This window comes from Scyliorhinus torazame, chromosome 3 (genome assembly GCF_047496885.1).
Source record: "Scyliorhinus torazame isolate Kashiwa2021f chromosome 3, sScyTor2.1, whole genome shotgun sequence".
In the NCBI taxonomy this organism is placed as follows: domain Eukaryota; kingdom Metazoa; phylum Chordata; class Chondrichthyes; order Carcharhiniformes; family Scyliorhinidae; genus Scyliorhinus; species Scyliorhinus torazame.
Genome location: NC_092709.1, coordinates 72,214,084 through 72,236,781, shown reverse-complemented (window position 1 = coordinate 72,236,781; position 22,698 = coordinate 72,214,084).

Sequence of the window (22,698 nt, the reverse complement as noted above, 5' to 3'; positions counted from 1 at the left end):
TAAAAGGAGTGGAGGTCCAAACAGGTGTAGGGAACAGGTAAACACCTTTACCATGATTTTGATGATTTTATTTCTTTATTTATTCATTCATGGGGCGTGGGCGCCGCAGGCTGTGCCAGCATTTATTGCCCATCCCTAATTGCCCTTGAGGGGTCAGTTAAGAGTCAACCACATTGTGGGTCTGGAGCCACATGTAGGCCAGACCAGTTGAGGTCGGCAGATTTACTTTTCTAAAGGACATTAGTGAACCAGATGGGTTTTAATGACAATCGACAATGGTTTCATAGTCATCATTAGACTTTTAATTAAAGCAGGCAACAGTGTCACCTGGGCAGGGCTCTGCAAGGAGAAAATTGGCTGCCCCCCTAAGTTCCTCAAACTCATCCGCTCTTTCCATGACACATGTAATGATAATAATATTTATTATTGTCACAAGTAGGCTCACATTAACACTACAATGAAGTTACTGTGAAAATCCATAATCAAAGATCCTTCCCACCCGGCTTACTCACTCTTCCAACTTCTTCCATCGGGCAGGAGATACAGAAGTCTGAGAACACGCACGAACAGACTCAAAAGCAGCTTCTTCCCCACTGTCACCAGACTCCTAAATGACCCTCTTATGGACTGACCTCATTAACACTACACCCTGTCTGCTTCACCCGATGCCGGTGCTTATGTAGTTACATTGTATACCTTGTGTTGCCCTATTATGTATTTTCTTTTATTCCCTTTTCTTTCCTTGTACTTAATGGTCTGTTGAGCTGCTCGCAGAAAAATACTTTTCATTGTACCTCGGTCCACGTGACAATAAGCAAATCCAAAAATCCCCTAGTCGCCACACTCCGGCAGTTGTTCGGGAACGCTGAGGGAGAATTCAGAATGTCCAATTCACCTAACAAGCACATCTTTCAGGACTTGTGGGAGGAAATCGGAGCACCCGGAGGAAACCCACGCAGTCACAGGGATAACGTGCAGACTCCACACAGACAGTGACCCAAGCCGGGAATCGAACCTGGGACCCTGATGCTGTGAAGCAACAGTGCTAACCACTGTGCTACTGTGTCGCCCTTGTGTAGTTTGACAGCACCACTTCAGAGTGAAGAATGGAGCGAAACAGAGCTGTTAGCTCCCACATTAGTATATTCTTCTGCATGCTCCTGACATTTGCCTTCCCTGCAGATATGAAAGGAGTTTACCTGCAAACTGGGTCAGACAGCAAGGCCAACAGTCTGGTCCAGGTTGAAAGCAAAGACAAAAATACAGCACATCTTGATTAGAGAATGCTATGCTACTGATGACACCATGCAATTTGCCCACACAGAAACTCAACAAAAAGATTCATGGATTGACTTTCCCAAGCCTGCAGCTTGTTCTCCCTTACTTTAATTGTTATATTTCTTTGTTGCTGCAAAGAGCAAAGGTATGGAGGTGCCTATATTCTTGTCAAACACGATGAGAGGTTTAATTAAGGGTGTTGCTCACATAATCAAGATGGTAACCTGCTCAAAGCTCAAGCAAATACTCTGTTGATGTCTGATGTACCATCAATGACCACGAGACGAATGGTGAACTATTGTTGCTTTATTGTGCTAGATGTAAAGCCTCCGGCAGCTGGACCCAAGAATGGGGCAGTGCAGGAGAGCATACACTTTTATACAGAGCCTGCTGGGTGGAGCCAGCAGGTCGGGATCTACTGTAATGACTGGAGTACACTGGCAGTGTACCGTAATACATGTAATGTATGTTCAGTGGTTTACCACAACGTCACTACACATCACGTGATGCAGAACCAGCGAGAATGTATTCCTAGATACATAACATCCCTCCCTCCTTACTTCATTAGTGCAACAACCATAATTAACATTTATACAACAGATCCCAGATACGTTATTTTTATACATGTACACAATTCAATAAAACAGCCTCTGTGATTGACGTCTATTCCTTTTTTGCAGAATTCGGCATTCTTGAACTCAGCTACTTGTGCTCTCAGAAGTGTCCGCATTCCTTTCAGTACATGGTACTTCTTGAGTAATTATTTCAGTATCTGTCACTATAGACATTGAAAAGTCCTCAGAGACAGAATCTGAACTCGTCACTGTCTCTGGTCTCTGTTCCAAAGGAGAGATCTCCGGATCTTCTAAAGGCAAAACCTCTTGAGAAGTTTCTGCAAACTCACTTTGTGCAGCAAGTAACTGATCAGCATGACATCAGCAAATTCTTTTTCGTCCGTTTGAACAGTGTATGATATTGGGCCGTCTTTGATGGATCATCGCTGGTACCCATTTCATGTTAGTAGTGTAACTACTAGCTAGCACTCTCTCTCTCTCTGGTTGAACACTCATCTTTTGAAGATTTTCTCCCTCCTAGCAATTTCTGTTTGTTGTTGTCGTTTGACACTCTCTGAAGTATCAAGTGGAGTTAATAAATCAAACTGTGTTCGTAGTTTCCACTTAAATAACTGCACAGTGGCCTGTGGTTAGCATTGATGCACTCGGATCCAGGTTGAATTCCGGCCTTGGGTACTGTCTGTGTGGAGGTTACACGTTCTTCCCGTGTGTGCGTGGGTTTCCTCCGGGTGCTCCGGTTTCCTCCCACAGTCCAAAGATGTTCAGGTTAGGTGGATTGGCTATGCTAACACAAAAATGCCCCTTAGTGCCCAAAGATGTGTACATTAGGTGAAGTTACGAGGATAGGTTGCGGGGAAGTGGGTCTAGGTGGAAGGCTCTTTTAGGGAGCTGGTGAATACTCAATTGGCCGAATGGTCTCCTTCTGCACTGCAGGGATTCTATGGAATAGCATTGCCCGTGAACTTTGCCTGGCTGCATTTACAGTTTTCCGATAAGATGTTATAAATTTATTTACTCTTCTTGATAATGTCCCCTGAATGTTCGGTGCTTTGATAGAATGCCTTAATGATTGCACAAAACATTTAGCCAATTAATTTGTTGCTGGATGATATGGAGCAGACTTGATATGGAGTATACTGTTTCCTTTCAAGTTGTCCTCAAACTGTTTGAAGTAAACTGTGCACCATTATCACTGACAATCCACTCCGGTGTTCCAAATCTTGAGAATATTTCATCTAGTTTTTCAAAGTCTGCTCAGTTATTCGTGACTTCATTTATCGTGACTTCTGGCCTTGTTAAGTGTGCGTCCACAATCACCAAGAACATGTGACCCTCCAGTGGACCAGCTTAATCGATGTGAATTCTTTGCCATGTCTGTATCGGACATTCCCACAGATGTAATGGTTATAATGGTGGAGTGTTCCTTAGTTTTGCACAAGATTGGCTCTCTCTTCAATTTGAGGATTGTAATCCTGGCCACCAAAAATAACTGCTTGCCAATTCCTTTATTCTTAGCGCACCATGATGTCCTCATTTAGTTGGTCAAGGACTCTATTACATAAGCACAGAGGAATAATCACATGGATTCCCCACAATAGAACCCCATTCTGCACTGACAACTCAAGTCTTCATGTGATGTAGGGCTTGAGGTCTGGAATGTTTCAATGTACGTCTGACAGTGTTCCTTTTTGGACCAAGTCAATCACCTTCCCCATGACTGGATTGGTTCTTGCATATCGTTGAACTTGAGATGAAGTCACAGGTACACTGTCCATGAAGTACGTAATATTGATAAAACCTTCTTCTGGGTCATGCTTGACTTGTAATGTCAATCGTGATAAAGCAGCAACATTCGCATGCTGCTCAGACTTGCAATACCGGGTATCGTAAGTGCATGCCAACAATATCAATGACCATCTTTGTAATCTACTCGCTACTGTTATGGGTCAGAGTTTAGAGAACCCCAAAGTGTAGCATGGAGTTCAACTTACCCACAACTTTTAATAGATTGTGGTGTGGGGAGCACATGGCCCACTCTACAGGTGTGATACAGCATAAGTGTTTTTTTAAACAAAACAATGTTTATTCTATCAACTCAAATTAACCTTTTTAAAACAACCATTGAATATCTTAACACCCATTAATTCAAAGATAACCCCCAAAGACTAAGTAACCATTTCAGCTGTCCTTTTAACATCCAAAAGACTTAACCAACCTTCCAACAGGAGCACATTAGGTTACATTCAACATATATAGTGAGAAAGGGTTCAACTGTACTGCTGCTTTTGGTTACTTCAGCTACAGCCCCTTTGTTTTCTTCATGCAGCTCACTGGAAACACACAGACACACCCAAGCTGATCTCTCAAACTGAAACTCAAAAAGCAGAAGTGAGCTCCGCTCCCCCCCCCCCCCCACTCTGACATTACTTCAGTAACATGAGCAGTTCCATTTCTTAAAGGCATATTTCTTAAACACCCATTTCTTAAAGGTACTCTCACATGACACTACCAAAGAAGATATACATTTGTACGGCCCAAAGAGTGTAGTCAAGAGTCGATGATCTGTCAGAAGTGTAAAATGATGCCCATAAAGGTAATGTTGGAATCTTCGTCCACCGGAAATACTGCTTATAGCTTCCATTTTCTAGCTGAGCTAAATTCATTTCTGCGTGAGTAAGAGTGCGTGAAACAAAGGCTATCGGTCATTCCTCTTCTGAAGGCATCATGTGCGCGATGACTGCACCAATTCCATAGGGTGAGGCATCACAAGCTAGTTGCAATTTCATTTTTCGATTACAGTGAACCGATGATCATAATGAACAGCTCTCACCTCACTTCATTGCATGCATTCCACATTCTTCTGACCAATGCCATGCCTGTTTGCCACAAACAAATCCAATCAATGTCGGATTAATCATAGAATCATAGAATACCTACAGAGCAGAAGGAGACCATTCAGGCCATCGAGTCTGCACTGACCCTCTGAACGAGCACCCACCCCATCCTCGCAGCCCCATCTAACCTTTGCATCCTTGGACACCAAGGGGCAATTTATCACGGCCAATCCACCTAACCTTGGACTGTGGGAGGAAATAGAAGCACCCGGAGGAAGCCCACGCAGACAAGGGGAGAACGTACAAAGTCCACACAGACAGTCACCCAAGGCTGGAATAAAACCTGGGTACCCAAGGCTGGAATAAAACCTGGGTCCCTGGCACTGTGAGACAGCAGTACTAACCACTGTACCACTGTGCTGATGCATGGCAATATGGGTAAAGGCTTCAATCTTGTTGTGAATTTACCATAATAATTGATCAAGCCTAAAGACAACCTCAATTGTGTCATATTTTGAGGATGTGGTGCTTCTACGAATGCTGACATTTTCTTTGTTTTTTTGTGTGAACCATCTTTGTCGATGATACGACCAAGGTAAATCCCAAGACCGGTTTGATTACCTACAAGCCCTTGTTACTGAGATTCAAGATACCGATAGTCAAGAGGCAAAGAAGCAAGTTCTAGCAAACCTGGCTAATTTTGCATATGATCCCAGTAACTATCACTATCTACGACTGTAGACTGTACGACTTCTAAAAGTCGCACTTTTCCTCCTTAACTCTTAGGTTGTGGCTATGTAACCACCTCAGTGTAGCTTCCAAATTCTCCAAGTGTCCCTGTTCTCTGAAACCGGTAGTGAATATGTCATCTAAATAATATTGCATTCCATTCAACCCACTTAGAATTTGACCCTTGGATCTTTAAAAAAGAGTAGGCACAGATGTTATTCCAAAAAGAAGACTTGTGTAATGAAACAGACCTTTGTGCAGCATGATGGCAATTAGTGGCTGTGATTAGACAGCCACATTTATCTGCAGATATGCATGTGAAAGGTCAATTTTACTGGATTGCTGTCCTCCAGAAAGTTTAGCAAACAAATCTTCAATCAAAGGCAGTGGATAAAAATCTACGCACAAAACTGGGTTAATAGTCGTTTTTAAATTTCCATAAATTCTCATTGAGCCTTCGTGTTTTAATACAGGAATAATTGATGTTGCCCAATCACTCGTGGTAACAGGTTCAATGACTCCTGTCCTTACTAGTCTGTCGAGTTCTTCTTCAACTTTAGGCTTGATGGTGTATGGTCTAGTTCCAGCTTTGAGATTTAGGTGTGCTGTCTGGCTTGATTTTTAGGTGTATCTGAACTCCAGTCATAGAACCTAGCGAATCTTCAAACACCTTCTCAGACTTCTTCATAAAGTTGTTGCAAGTTGCTCTTTGAATCCACTAATTGATTGTTTCCCATTTAAGCCTAATCTTAGCCAACCATGGTCTGCCAAATAGAGCAGGAAAGTTTCCACAGACAAGTGAAGAGGCAAATTCACTGACTGGCCACTTGCTTCTATTTTCACCAGAATACGACCTCTTAAGTTACGCATCCTTCGGATCACATTTGCGGTTTTAAAGTCAGATGCCTCAGCTTTTAATGAGAAATTGCCTCAGGTATTAATGATACTGCTGTGCTTGTATCCACTTCCATTTTAATTTCATTACCTTCAAGTTTTGGATATAACCAAAATAATTGTTGATCACCTGGCATTGACAGAACACCTGGGGCGGGATTCTCCCATTCGGCGGCAGAGTGTCCACACCATCGGAAACGCCGTCGCGTTTCACAACGGGCCACTGGGTGTACCGATTCTGGCCCCTACAGGAGGCCAGCAAGGCACTGGAGCGGTTCATGCCGCTCCAGCCTCCCATCCTGGCACAAACTGTGTGCTGAGGGATCCACGCATGTGCAGTGGCGCCGGCGCCAACCCGCGCAGGCGCGGTGGCCTCCCTCAACAGGCCGGCCCTGACGCAACATGGCGCAGGAGTTGAGGGGCCGGCGCGGAAGAAAATAGACCCGGGGAGCGAGAGGCCGGCCCGCCGATCGGCGGGTCCCGATCGCTGGCCAGGCCCCATCGGAGGCTTCCCCCGGGGTCGGAGCCCCCCTCCCCCCCCTCCCCCCTCCTCCCCCCCCACAGGCCGCCCCCCGACCCTGCGCGCAGAGTTCCGCCGGCAGCAACCAGGTGTGGACAGTGCTGGCGGGACTCTGCCTCTTTAGAGCGGCCGCTCGGCCCATCTCGGCCCATCTCGGCCCATCGGCGGCGGCCGATTCTCCTCTCTGCGGAGAATCGCGTGCTGGTGTCGGGGCGGCGTGGCCCGGGTGCGGGGATTCTCCAACCCGGTCCCGGGCTGGGAGAATCCCGCCCCTGGCTTTAGCTCTTGCTAAACAAGGATTTCCCGTGGACAGCACCCCTCATTGCCGGGAAACCCATGTGCCAGCGTGGGATCGGAATTTCCCGCTGGTGTGAACAGCCGGTAAATCCCGCCCACTGTCTTTTGCATGATAAAACCATAGATTTCCTACAATGCAGAAGGAGGCCATTCAGCCCATCGAGTCTGCACTGACCCTCTGAAAGAGCACTGAAACTAGCCCCACCTTCCTCGCCCTATCCCCATAACCCCACCTAACCTGCACATCTTTGGACACTAAGGGGCAATTTAGCATGGCCAATCTACCTCACCTTCCATTCCTTTGACTTTGGGAGGAAACAGGAGTATCCAGAGGAACCCCACGCAGACACGGGGAGGAAGTGGAAACTCCACACAGACAATCACCCAAGGCCGGAATTGAACCTGAGTCCCTGGTGCCGTGAGGCAACAGTGATAACCACTGCACTGCCGTGTCGCCCTATCCTTGTGCTTCATCCACTAATTTGTAGACACGACTAGATTGTTTGTGTGTGTTGATCTTTTTACACTTCATTGGTGTAGAATAATGTTTCTGAGCCCAACTCGTTTTGGCAATGTGGCCCTTCTTACCACAGTTCTTGCAAGTCTTTAATTTACGCCAGCATTTCCCCGTTGAGTCTCCAACCTGTGTACAGTGGTGATGTGGCTCGAGTTATCCATTTTGTGGATATTTGCTTCAGCCCCTTTCTGCAAACTTCTCTCATTGCAAGCTCCATAAATGTGGCAACTTACACAGCAGCTTTCAGTGTTATGTCACTTACACAGTAAGCAGCTTCACTCCATAACCCAGAAACCAGCCAGTCTCGAAAAGTATCAAGTGTTATATCAAATTCACAATCTCTAGAGATGAACAATAAAATGGTTTCACCTTCTTCCTGACTATGACGGGGGAATCAGGATTTTTCTGCAGTCAGTAATGGTTTAGGGGAGCAATGGCTCTCTGGAATTTTCATTAATTCACTGAAGGACTTATCTCCTAGTTTTGCCGGGTGAACAAGATTCTGTAGCAGCAGTTTTACAGCTAACTAAGCTGAGAACTATTGTGACCTTTAGGTCCTCTGGTGTCTGATTAGCGATTAAAAACGTTTAAAATCTTTCTTCATATGAGTCCCATGTTTCATAATCTTTTGCAAACATGGCCATGGCATCTTTTTTTCGGCCATTTTTGGATCCCGGCTTCTAGGGTGTACATTTCTGCCCTTGCGACAGTGTTGGAAATTATTGCACAATAAATCCCTTAAACCAGCAACTAGATTCTATGCTTGAGTATTTGGATTTTTCTACCAAGTAGTGGTCTGTGCAGAGTTATCAGACTTAAAAATCCCTCTTCCTCGCAACCTATGTAGCTTTGCCATGTGTGCAGTCATTGCAGCCCAGACCACACTCACTTCAATGCAGGCAAATCTTTCCCGAATGTCGATCCTCTTATTTGTTAAACCTTCACATTGGCAGCAATACTGTGTGTGTGTGTGTGCGAGTCCAGTCCTGAGAATTTACTGTTTCTCCGGATTCCATCACACAGTTAGTCAACAAAAACCTGCTTTCCTGCAATTTGTTCCTGCCTCAATCCTCATCGCCAGTGTTCACTCCTGTTTTATTTCTTTGTTGCCTCAAAGAGAAAAGGTATGGAGTTGCCTGCAGTCTGGATTCTTGTAAAACACGATGAGAGGTTTATTAAGAGTGTTGCTCATCCAATCAAGATGGTCACCTTCTCAAAAGCCCACGGCAATACTCTGCTGACGGCATTACACATCAGGAGATATAGAATCAGCAAGAATGTATTCCCAGATACATTGGATTGAGCATCAAGAAAGCTGTGGTTAAAGGACAGGGACAACACCACCCTAGATTTCATTAAACAACACCCCACTGGAAATGGTTGGCTAATTCTTCTATTTTGGCTCCATGGTGGCAGAGAATCTGTCTCGCTGCAGAATTTGTTACGTAAATAAGGAAAGCAGGTGACACCATTGGCTGACTCACGGAACATACATGGTGAAACATCAAACTGATTCCTAGTAACAAGATGCTCGTTTGTGAATCCTATATTCTCAACGTCTTGTTGTAAGGTTGGTCAATATAGATGACTTACAGCTTTCAAGAAAAGAAGCTCAACAATTTTCACCTTTGTTCTTTGCAGTGCATCTCAAAATCACAAAAGCTCCAGTGCTCTCAAAGGCAAATCTCCCAAGTATTCTAAAACTCAGGAAGCAGAGCCAACCCGCTGACTCGGGCACATTCTAAGGACGGAAGACAAATGCGTTCTCAAGGATTCTCGGTCTGGCAGGAACCAGAAGATGACTGGAGCCATTAAGTTCTACTTCAAGGCTGTTTTGCAAGCATGACATGGATGTCTTAAACTTTGATTTTTATACCTGGGAGACACTAACCAATGACAGAGGGAAATAGTGACATCACCTGTGGCTTGACATATGCTACCATGACGTAGAATGGCTACAGCAGCTTGATACCAGGTGCCAACACCAAAAACAACATACAATAACATTAGATAATAACCTCTTTTATAGCACTTGCAGCATCTCTCACATATTAGTCTCTTGAGTCATCAGTAGAAATGATCTCATCCTCAATGGATTTGCTGCATTTCTTATGTAGATGGAAGGCTGCCGTCAATGATGTAGGAGAGTTCCTATGTATGCACCAGACATACCTAAATATGACTCTCAACCTGGTGAAGCTACCACACAGGACAATATGCATATCAAACAGAGGACGGTTACAAGCTATAGACAGAGCAGTCCCACAATCAGTGAAACAGATCAAAGTTCTGCAGTCCTGCCACAACCAGTTGTGAATGGTGACGAACAATTAAGCAACTAAATGGAGGAGGAGGCTCCACAAACATCCCCATCCTTAATGAGTCCAGCATGTCAGTGCAAAAACCAAGGCCAAAACATTTGCAATGATCTTCAGCCAGAAGTGCTGACTAGATGATCCACCTTGGCCTCCTTGAGTATCCAGCATCACAAATATTGATCTTCAATCAATTTGAATTACTCCGTGTGATGCCAAGAAACAACTGAATGCACCAGATGCAACAAAGACTGTGGGTCCTGCCAATATCTGGCTGTAGTTATGAAAAGCTGTGCTCCAAAATTAACCATGCCCTAACCAAGCTGTTCCAGTACAGCTAAAACACTATCATCCTTAGGAAAATGAAAACATATTGTTAAGGTACATTTGTCCACAAAAAGCAGAACAAATTCAATCCAGCCAATTACCACACCCTTGCTGTCAGCTTTCAGGAAAGTGATGGAAGGTGCCATTGACAGCGCTATTAAGTAACGTATACTCAGCAATAACCTGTGTACCGATGTTCATTTTGGGTTTGGCTCCAGTCACTCAGCTTCAGACACCATGATATCCTTGGTCCAAGCATGGACAAAAGAGCTGAATTCAAGAGATAACATGAGAGTGATGGCTTGACATCAAAGCCGCATTCTACCAAGTGTGACATCAAGGAACTTTAGCAAGATGGAAGTCAACGAGCATCAGGGGAACTCTCCATTAGTTGGAGCACAAATGAAGATGGCTGTGGTTGTTAAAGATTGATCAACACTGCCTCAGACATCATTGCAGGAGTTCCTCAAAGTCGTATCCAAGACCCTTCTGTTACTTTGTCAATGATTGTCCCTCTGACATAAAGTCAGGGGTGGGAATGTTTGTAATGATTGCAGTGTCCAGTATCATTCGCAATTCCTTAGAATGTGAAGTAGTTTGTTCCCACGTGCAGCACAACATTCAGGCTTGATCTGGAAAGTGACAAGTAATAATCATGCAAACAAGTGGCAGAGAATGACCATCTCCAACAAAAGAGAATCTAATCACCTCCTTGTGACATTCAATGGTATTACCATTTGTTTTCTCCGATAGGACTCCAAGAGAGTAAACAGCAGCACTTGGTTCCAAGTACTCGTGTTCACTAAAATGTCATCTTTCATTAAAGCAACTCCCTCTTCACATTCAAGTGCCTCATGAAGTGTTGTCTCCATTTCCTTAGAAGATGGAGAGATTGTGAAAAAATGTAGTTACCTGTATCCTTCAGTGCAGTGTAGAGAGGGTAATCAGGAGGTTTGATTCTTTGTGTTACTCATCATGTGAAAATCCATTTGTTGCATTTCATAACATTGAATACTTTGGAGTTTGATATTTCAGGCAAAGGATCATTCATGATGTGCAGTGGGTAGTGACAATTCAGATGCACAGCCACGTTTTATCATTCCCTTTCATCCTTGGGAGAGTGGGTCGGATAATCAAAGACCCATCCCATCCAGGTTACTCACTCTTCCAACTTCTTCCATCGGGCAGGAGATACAAAAGTCTGAGAACACACACAAACAGATTCAAGAACAGCTTCTTCCCCACTGTTACCTGACTCCTGAATGACCCTCTTATGGACTGATCCGATCTTTTCACACATCTTCTCTACTGAGCAGTGCTGCACTCCTGTATGCCTTACCCAATGCCTGTGTCTATGTATTTACATTGTGCATTTATGTATGCCATATGTTTATTTTTCATGCATGGAATGATTTGCCTGGACTGTACGCAGAGCAATACTTTTCACTGTACCACGGTACACGTGACAATAAACAAATACAAAAGTGCTGTTAGGGGGGGATTTCCAGGATTTTGACCCAGTGATAGTGAAGGCACAGTGATGTATTTCCAAGTCAGGATGGTGAGTGGCTGGGAGATGTGGTAATGTGGCCCTTTTGATGGGCGATCCTTTGTGGACCACGTGGCAGTTAGAGCCATCGGAACATGAGCGTGGAACAGGGGTTGGAGGGTGGCAGTTGGAGCCTTGGCACAGTGGCACAGTGGTTAGCACTGCCACCTCACAGTGCCATGGATCCAGGTTTGATTCAAGCCTTGGGTGACTGTGGAACTTGACCAGTGAAGAGATTGACATCTAGATGAAAACTCGTTGACTAGGAAAATGCGGCAGGCTTGGGTTTTAACGTTGAGCATTCACCTACCAAATACTCTTTCTTATGACAAAAGTAGCAAGTTGGTCCCTTCAAACTAAACCTGCCTTCTGAGTGTTCACGTCTACTAAATTGAGAAGAGCCTGGATCTTTCTCCCATATTCTCAGTAGGGCCTGACTTGTTCTCATCTTTGACCTTCCTTTTATTCCCGTTTTTCTAGGAGGTTCCAAAGTTGGGCTGTAGCCATCTCAGATGGCCACCTGCAAAGGATCATGGGAATTATGGCCAACCTAGGACTCAGACAGACTCAGAGCTTGTGTGTGTATTTGCAACCCAGATAGCTAGATGCGATCAAAATCCCCGCTCGTTTGCATTCTAATGGCCCATTTCCCCAGAACAAAGGAACTGTACTCAGGTAACCGATACAGATACAGACTAATCGGCGCCACTCCCTTTACTCAGGGAGACCAAACAGCCAAGGTTAATGACCGCTAAGGACACACCCAGCAATCAAGGCACCCGCCCCTTTATTGGCCAAAATCGAAGGCAATGATCGAAGCCTGTCGAATTATTGGGTCCAAGTTAAGGACCGCCCCAAAGAGCGTGGAATCCCAGACGGATAAGAAGAGACACAGCCATGTGTTCGATCTCTCTTGGATCCGGCCTATGCCAACCCAAGTGCAGCATAACGACCAGACAGACAGGTTCAAGACCAACGATCGCTACCAGACGGATGAGCCCAGCAGAAACAGAGCCACTTCTTCCACCAAGCCACGCAAGATCCAAACAAAGGCCTTGTCCATCTGCATAGAGCCGGTTGCCCTGAAGTTAAGTGTAGGTTATTGTAGTTTTTAGATGTAGTTTAACTTGTAGTGTTTTGTGTTGCATGTCGAAGTAATCCTTGTGTGTAAATAAACCATCTTTGAACTTGAACTGCCTAACTGATTGTGTGGTCCTTTGATCGATATCCGGTAAAGCCTTGTGGTGGTATCATTTGATACCTGGCGACTCTAAAGAGCATCATTATTAATTGGCAACATTATTGGTGACTCTGCTGGCCATTGGCAACAGGGCCTGTTGCTAACCTTCTAAGAATTAACTCACAATCAACTGCCATTACCGAAGCGTCTTATTTTGCATGCTTTGTGGTCTTCCAGTTGAGACCTGAAGGGATGTGCATTTTTAATTCCTTCACCTACATCATCTCCCTAATCTTATCAAAGTCCTGTTCCACCTTCATCGACCTGCATCACCTACTGAACACCATTCCCTGTCCCCTGTCAAATTCAACATAGGTTTGACCTGTTCACTTTCTCAAATTTCTACATTTCTGCCTGTAAGCTTCTGACATGAACTGATAAGCGCTGAGTAAGAAGTCTTTATTTCAATGCAATGCTAAGAGAGAGGAGGACACCGCCAAAGTCTTCTCTTTCGAAATGCTTTGGAGGCCCATAACTGATTCAGATTCAACACAATTTGCTCAAATGGCCCACAATGCATCTCCATTCCTCCCTCATTACATTTGGGAAGTACGTAAAAAAACTCTTTGCCAAATCAAAATTGAGAATTCTCGCTGAGTCTGCTTCACTTCTCCTCGTCAACCCAAGTTTGTGTAATCAGATCTCATGCTTCATTTTGAGGTTTTCATCTATTTCTTTACCTCTTTCCTTCTCATTCAATTTTCCTCTTTCTATATTAGCATTTCTTTGTTTTATTTATTTTTCATTTCAGGCCAGTTGTACTCCATCACTACTAGAAGACCTTTTCTTCCTCAAGTCCCAGGTGTCTAGTTGATTCTGCAAGGACCCCATGTCCCTCATCTTTGAGCTTATGCTATTCCTCTGTTGCAGCCTGTAAGTCATACATTTGCAAATGTTTTAAGTTTCTGCGATTCAGGGAGTCTCTATCATTGAAGTCTCAAAGGTACTCAAGGTATTGATTTCCCAATGAACGATAGCAATAGCAAGCATAAAATCATGTTTGCTTAAATGCTGAAAAGTTCCAGTGCATCTGTTTTTCAATCTCTGGGTTCAATCTTGGACTTGAGCTCTCAATTCTGTTATGATTTCCGTCGGTGAACCATAACCAAATTTACCAAATGATCCCCAAAGGTGAATTACCAATAAGATCTCACTTTTTGCTTTAACGCACATCAAATTTACTGTAAATTAAACATGAAATAACAGGTAAACGATTCTGCAAATACAAAAGGTAAATTTCTCCTTAAATAGTCAATCCAACAAAGATATTTCTTAGCTAAAGCGAACTGGAAAATTGGATTAAGGACTAGGTCAATTGAGATACAGTGGCAGACCTTTCAGGGCATATTTCAGAATGAATAGAATAGATACACTCCAACACGAAAGAAACATTCCAATGCGAGGACCTAACATTCATAGTTAACTAAAATATTTAAAATTAGCATCAAACTTAAACAAAAAGCATATAATTGCACAAAGGTAGGTGGCAGGTCAGAAGATTAGACAGAACATAAGAAACAGCAAAGAATGACCAAAATGTTGATGAGGAAGGGAAACGTAGTGTATGATAAAGCTGGTTTAGAAATATAAAAACAGACAGTAATGCCGGGATCCTCCATTGCGAGTTTGCCCCGCTACTGCTGCTAGCGAGGACGGACAATTTGGCGCTCAGCCAGAACTCCCAATCACTGCAGTGGGATCGGAGAATCCCGCTGCAGTGAACGGATGGAGAATCCAGCCCCAAGAATATTTTACGAATAGAGTTAACAAAGTGAGCACTGGTCCTATGTAAAGTGAGTCTGGGAAGTAATAATGGAAACTAAGGAAAAGGAAGAGTTGAACAAGTATTTTGCGTCGGTCTTCACTATAGAAGCTAGAAGTGACATCCCATAAATAGCTGTAAATCAGAAAATGGAAGGGAGGGAGCAACTCAGAAAACTTACAATCACCAAGAAAGTGGTACTGAACAAATAGTTGGAGCTGCAGGCTGACAAAACCCCGAGTCCTGATGGACTTCATCCTAGGGTCTTAAAAGGAGTGAGTGGTTAATGAGATAGTTGAGGCGTTGGTTTTAATTTTCCAAAATCCCCTAGATTGGAACTGAACAACTGTAAATCCTTTATTCGAAAAGGGAAGGAGACAGAAAGCAGAAACTACAGCCAGGTTAGCTCAGCATCTGCCATAGGGAAAATGTTAGAAGCCAATATTATAGCAAGACACTTGGAAAAATTAAGGGTAATCAGGCAGAGTTAATATGGTTTTGTGAAAGGAAAATCATGTTTAACCAATTTATTGGAGGTGTTTGAAAAAGTATCGGAAGCTGTGGATAAAGGGGAGCCAGTGGATGTACTGTGCATGGATTTTCAGAAGGTATTTTATAAGGTGCCTCATCAAAGGTTATTGTGAAAAATAAAAGCTCATGGTACAAGGAATAGCATATTGGCATAGATGGAAGATTTGCTGGCTACCAGGAAGCAGAGTGTACGCAGAAATAGGTATTTTTCTGGTTTACAAGATATAATGAGAGGTGCGCCACAGGGATCAGTGCTTGGGTCTCTTTAGAATTTACAGAGCAGAAGGAGGCCGTTCGGTCCATCGAGTCTGCACCATCTCTTGGAAAGAACACCCTACCTTTGTCCACGCCTCCACCGTATATGCATAACCTAGTAACCCCACCTAACTTTTGGGCACTAAGGGCCAATTTAGAAGGGCCAATCACCTAACCTGCACATCTTTGGACTGTGGGAAGAAACCAGAGTACCCGGCGGAAACCCACATAGACACGGGGAGAAAGTGCAAACTCCACACAGTCACCCGAGGCCAGAACTGGACCTGGATCCCTGGAGCTGTGAAGCAGCTGTGCTAACCACTGTGCCACCGTGCTGCCTGACCATCTCAACTTTTTACAATTTATACAAATGGCCTGGGGATTAAGGGATTGAATGCATGATCGCCAAGTTGCAGGTGACACAAAGTTAGATAGGATAGTAAGATGTGAAAAGAATACAAGGAGGCTACAGAGGGATATAGATAGGTTCAGTGAGGGGGCAGAAATTTGGAAAATGGAGAATAACGTGGGAAAGTGGTAAATTGACCATTTTGACAGGAAAAATAAAAAAGAAGCATATTATCTAAATGTTGAGAGATTGCAGAACTCTGAGATGCAGAGGGATCTGGGTGTCCTACAGCATGAATCACAAAGTCTATCATGCTGGTACATGCGTCGACATCCCCTTATTTGTCAGCTCCCATACCTGATGCCATTAATTGGATGACCCCGGCAATATTTCTGAGTTCCAAATGCGCCCCCCCCCACCCCCCCACCGTCACCCCATCCCTGTATACCCAATCCTGTCACCCACTCTACTTCCCGAGCTGCTGGTAAAGTCCCAGCCTATACTTTTGAACTGACATTAATCCTTGCAAATCTTAAGGGATTACATCATTACAACTAAATTCCTCTAAAACTGTTTAATGCTCACAATACATTCCACAGGATTATGTTACAAAATGACTGAAAAATAGCCATAAAACCTTCACAGTACTTTATTTCATTTCAAGAGATGGATTTAATCTATTTGTCTGCCTGGAACCAACAGGAAAAGAACATATTATGCTGGGTGAAAAATCACTCAGTTAAATATTAATTTTGTAAGATTAAATGAATAGTTTTATAAAAGAGAATGACATAGAGGGAGTGTAAGAATCAGCCAGACAAATAAAGCATTCTGCCACCCGATCCAAATTCAAATGGAGGATGTTTTTTTCAATTAACTCTGCCTGAATCAGCAAAGGTAGCAGACGAACAGGTACAATTACTCACCCACTTTTATCTCAGTTAATTATCATTGTAATCCTAGCAAAGCAAAAGTGTTCATAATTAAACTCTCCTCTGTGTGACATCTCCCATGTGCCTGAACGCACATCAGCCTGCAAATCTGCAATTCTTTTGCAGCACATTGCTCTGTCACCTTCCCTTGTAATAAGGTAGCTGAATGGACCTGGAAAGTCTGGCTCAGGAAGGCTATTTAACACTTGGTTGTCAAGGATTGTCTCTTTCACCAAGTACTGTAATGGGGCAAAGCTGAATAGGGAAACAAGTATCTCTGACTCTTAGAAAACAAAGATCTAATGGTCTGAAATTAAACATAAGTAGCATAAGTGCAAGACTATATGAACATACATTGTTGAGACTAGTACAGAGCAATGTTGGCTCCCTAATCCTGAAAGGGTAGAGCTCACATTGTTTGGAACTTGTTCTCTCCTTTTTTGGTGCCCCACCACTGCAACACGATGCACATGAAAATGAAGATAAAGGATCTGGAGATTATTTCTTTCTTTAATATTACCTGCAGTGTGGATGTTGATGATGAGGAGGACTATCTGATAAACCAATTGCAACTGCAGTTTATGATCCTATCTCCCCTTCCCCCTGTCCCTCCATCTATTCACCCCACTGCACTTGGCTCTCCTCGACAGCAGCGCAGACACATTCACCTCATGGAATTATATAGGAGGCGATGAAGACTTGGCATTGGATGATTCATAGAGCACGAGGGAACCAAAACAATGTGCTACCTTAGTGGGACTGAGGAGAAAGTCGCCCATAGCAACCCAGCTGTCGGTCACAGAACATGTGATGACTTGACAGAAAAGAAAAGAATGCTTGAGGAGCATCATGTCTACAGGCAAGCTCTATGGAAAACTTTCCAAAGTATTGAGTAAGTTGCAGGTGCCTCTGGTGAGTCTACAGTGCAGTACATCACTGAAGCTTTATCTTCCTTGCTGATATCAATGCTTCAAGTTGTCCCTCAACATTTAGCTTGATTCTTCCTAGGCCCTGGAGTTAAAGTGATGAAGATTGAAGAGTAATACTTTGCAGTCACTGAATTCTGTCAGATAAAACTGAAACTCCACCTCCTGCATCCAATTTGAATCCTGTCTGATTCTGTATTGGTTATTAGGCGTAGGTGGAATGTGGAGTTGGGGGCCACAATCAGATCAGTCACAATTTTATTGAATGCTGCAGCAGGCTCATGGGGCCTCCTCCTGTTCCTAATTTGTATGTTTATATGTTCATATCACTTCAAAGTTAGCGCCACAGTATTGGTTTTCATTTACTTTTATATCTCCTAGTAAAGTGATTTCCGGGTTGTCTGGTTCCTGTATTTCTTGAATAGCACTTCCTTCATAAGGTTTATCTTTCTGTTTTGCAAACATGGGCTTTTTTTGAATGACATATCAATTTTAGATGAACAATATTGCCACACCCATCAAAGCATGGTATGATTCAGACCACGACATATGCAGCCACCGACACCTCTTACGGATATTGGAACTAGCACCAGCAGATGCCACAGCACTCCAGTCATCCAGTCTACAGTACAGGCTCCCTACACCATGGGCATGCGGACTCCTCCAGAGGCCTACGCAGTGAGCCGTGCACCCACTGAACACCCACTGACGAAAAGCTCCGGATCATCCGCACTGAGGACGACAGCCTTTGAAAATCTACAACACAACCAAGCAGCATAACCACACACTCAGGGCATGTGATAAAACCAAGCACAAGGTTCCAGGACTATGTGACCACCTAGTTTATAAAAAATTCATTCATGGGATGTGGGTGCCGCTGGGTAGGCTGGCATGTATTGCCCATCCTTAGTTGAATTTCAGAAGGTGGTGCTGAGTTACTTTCTTGAACTGCTGCAGCCCTGAAGATGTAGGTACACCCACTGTGCTGTTAGAGAGGGAGTTCAAGGATTTTGCCCCGCAATAGTGAAGGAATGCAATATATTTCCCCCAACGGAGGAGCTTGTACTCCACGAGGCTCACTGGAGATTAATTGGGCCATCTCCTTGGATCTCATGGGATTATAACATTCCTCCCCCCCCCCCCAAGTACTTAAGTCCCTCTTGTTACGACGCCCTGGGCTAGTGCCCGATCAATTCTAGCCCCACTTGTCCTGGAGGCACAATAGAAGTGAACTAATGAAAAAAAAAGCCAAATTCTTTGGTCCTTGACTGCCCAATAATTATAGTCACCAGGTTTGTAAGTTTAAGCACAATTACTATTTATTTATAACAAGAACTACAATGAACTATGCAGCAAATACAACTGGTTAACTGTTAGCTAATTCCTAACTCCCCACTTAAACTTTCCCCCCTTACAAACACACACACACAAGACAGGCAAACACAGAGGGGTGGAAAGGGGCAAAAATAATAAACAAAAGGAAAATTAGTCTTCCTTTCAGATGATGGTTTTCAGCACACCTTCCTTCACAGAAAATGTGCAAGGTAAAGTTTCTGTCCGCAGTTTGTAATGGTTTTCTCTGCAGATTCATTCATCCAGGTTCTCTACAACTTCAGAAGTACACCAGTCACAGAGTATCCGGAGAAAGAGTTGCAAGTTCTGTTTTTTGTTGCAGCCTGTACTGCTTTTCCTGCATCTAGATTCTATCAGATACTCTGCAGGTTCAGAAATGCGGCGCTCACAGGCTTTCTGGCAAAAAACACGGAGAGAAGAGAGTAGGATCTTCTTGCTAAGCTGCCAGGAGTCAAACTGAAACCCCTTGGGGCTCTTGAAAAGTATTCCACTGGGATAGGATCCAATCACCAACCGTTGCTGGGCAGAGTAGGGCCTTTTGGGCCCATTCATTCACTACCAGCCAATAAATCAAACCGAGTCCCAGCCCACCTCTCTCTCTCTCGTGCCGACAAGTATGGAGCCTCCTGTTCAAACCACCAGGAATTAGTATTCTGAATTTTGCTGCTCGCCTTAAAGATACATGTCCATTAATCCTGCTCGCCTTAAAGATACATGTCCATTAATCCTGCTTGACTTAAAGAAACACGCCCACTAATCAGTCATGGATCAAAATCAGAACGGCAAAAATAAAAGAAAGGGAAAGAAGAAAATAAGCAGGAAGGACCCTTCCACTCGCACGGAGTGCAGGAGGATGCCTGCTCTAGATTGCCTGCAGCTGCACCTCCTGTGGCTGTGAGGCTGGGTTGGGGGATGTGTAGTGTGTCAGTGAATATCTTTTCCGCGGTGACTGTCTGGGGCTACCGCCGACAATTGATCCCTAGTAAGGTCGCACTCTCCCGCCAATATCAGGGAACATGAGGCTGAGGCGGTCCTGAGCCACTGGTCCACCAACAGTTCCGCCTGTGTGACACCGGTGGTGGCATGCAATGTGGTCTGGTAGGTGAACATAAATTAAGCTAATCTCGTTTCCACAGATCCTGTGGTCTGTTGCTTCATTCCTCGCGTGAAGGTCTGCTCCGCGCGCTCGGCCAGCGCGTTCGAGGAAGGGTGACAAGGGGCCGTGAGGATGTGCCTCACTCTGTTTGCCTTCATAAAGCGTTCAAACTCGTCATTGATGAACGGGCTATCATTGTCCGTAACTAGCACCTCTGGGATGCTCTGGATGCTAAAGGAGAGCTTCTCAACACTAGCCTTCGACATGGTGAATGACATCCGATGGAATTCTAGCCATTTGAAGTGGGCGTCTATCACGAGTATGTAAATGGGCCATTCGAAACCGGAGCACCCGGTGGAAACCCACGCACACACGGGGAGAACATGCAGACTCCACACAGACAGTGACCCCCAAGAGGGAATCAAACCTGGGACCCTGGAGCTGTGAAGCAACTGTGTAAAATCGGCAGGCTGGCCTGGCCATTCCCACACATGCAGTGGGTTGACTGGCAGGGGTCTCTGATGCTCCTGGCATGTGGTACAGTGTTGGGCCAGTCATTCGATGGTTCCATTGTGTAAGCCCTGGAGCATGGCCTGTCTGCCCTGGCTTGGGGCCATGACGCGAGCCCCCCACCCCTCCTGGGAGAATACCATCTTCCACGCTGAGTTCCTGCACCTTGACGTCAAAGGCTCGTAGATCTTTAGGCAGCTTCCCTTGCTGGCCCTCGTGTAGGACGATGTGTACATTTGCCAATACTGAGTCCTTTTGTATCTGGGCAGCGGTGACCAGCAAAGTGTCAATGAAGTTCAGAGTTAAAATGACGTTGTCAGCCCTTGGTGGGGATGGGGGGCATGATGGCAACAGGAGCCGGCTCAGCGCATCCGCATTCATGATCTGCGTGCCTGGGCAATGCTCGGAGATGTACACATATGCTACTGGTAATAGGGCCCATCACTGTATCCGGGAAGAGGCTCTTGGCAGGATTGCCTTGTCCTCTTTAAAAAGCCCGAGCAAAGGCTTGTGGTGTGTCACAATCGTGACTCGACATCCATACCTTGATGACATTTCTTCACCATGAATACGACAGTCAGCTCACCTTTTCCGATATGGGTGTAATTGCGTTCCGCCGCGGCCAAAGTCTGTGATGCGCATGCTATCGGCCTTCTCATAGAATCATAGAATTTAGAGTGCATAAGGAGGCCATTCGGCCCATCGAGTCCGCACCGGCCCTTGGAAGGAGCACCCTACGTAAGCCCACGCCTCCACCATATCTCCATAACCCAGTTACCCCACCTAACCTTTTTGGACACTAAGGGCAATTTATCATGGCCAATCCACCTAACCTGCACATCCTTGGACAGTGGGAGGAAACCGGAGCACCCGGAGGAAACCCACGCACACATGTGGAGGATGTGCAGACTCCGCACAGGCAGTGACCCAAGCCAGGAATCAAACCAGGGACCCTGGAGCTGTGAAGCAACTGTGCTAACCACTGTGCTACCGCGCTGCCCATCTCGGTGTTTGTTGGACAGTTTCTGTCCATCAGCCATGCCCCGATTCCGTAAGGTAAGGCATGGATGGCACATTACCAAAAGGGGCCTGGAGGGATCATTAATGGGTCAACAAACCCCGAGATGTTAGCTGCAGCTTCGATCTAGCGAAAGCTTCCTCCTAAGTCGCTCTCCACCACCATTCTTGGTGCTTCTTCAGTATTGTGTGTAGTGGGGTGAGGTCGATTGCTAGGCCAGGAATGAATTTACCAGAGTAGTATACGAGACCTAAGAATGACCGCAACTCTGTCGCGTTTTCCGGAGTGGGAGTTTGCTTTATCTCCTTCTCCTCAACCGGGTGTCAGTCACCTTGATCAACTCAATACTCCAGGTACGTGACTTCCTTGGTGTAGAAAACGCACTTTCCCCTCTTGAGGAGAACACCCACCTCGGAAAACGGGCAGAGGACTTCCTCCAGGTTGCTGAGGTGCTCCCTTTCCTTGTCTCTGGTGACCAGGATGTCGTTCAAATAAACCGCCATGCACGGTAGCCCTCTTCGGATGTTCTCCATAACCTGCTGAAAAATCGTGCAAGCCAATGATACTCCATCTGGAAACCTTGCAGATTCGTAGAGGCCCCTGTCGGTATTAATGGTTACATAACATCTTGAATCGGCATCCAGCACCAGCTGGAGATAGGCGTGACGCCTATCAAGCTTGGAAAATGAATGATCCCCAGCTAACTTTGCATATAGTTCTTCTACTGCGGCATTGGGTACCTCCAGGTGGGAGGCCTTGTTTACTGTCAACTTATAATCTCCGAACAGGCAGACGGTTTTGTCAAGTTTTACTACCTGTATTACCAGCGCTGCCTAATCAGTAAATTGTCCAGTTAAATGATACCGAGTCCTCCAATCAGTTGAGTTCGTC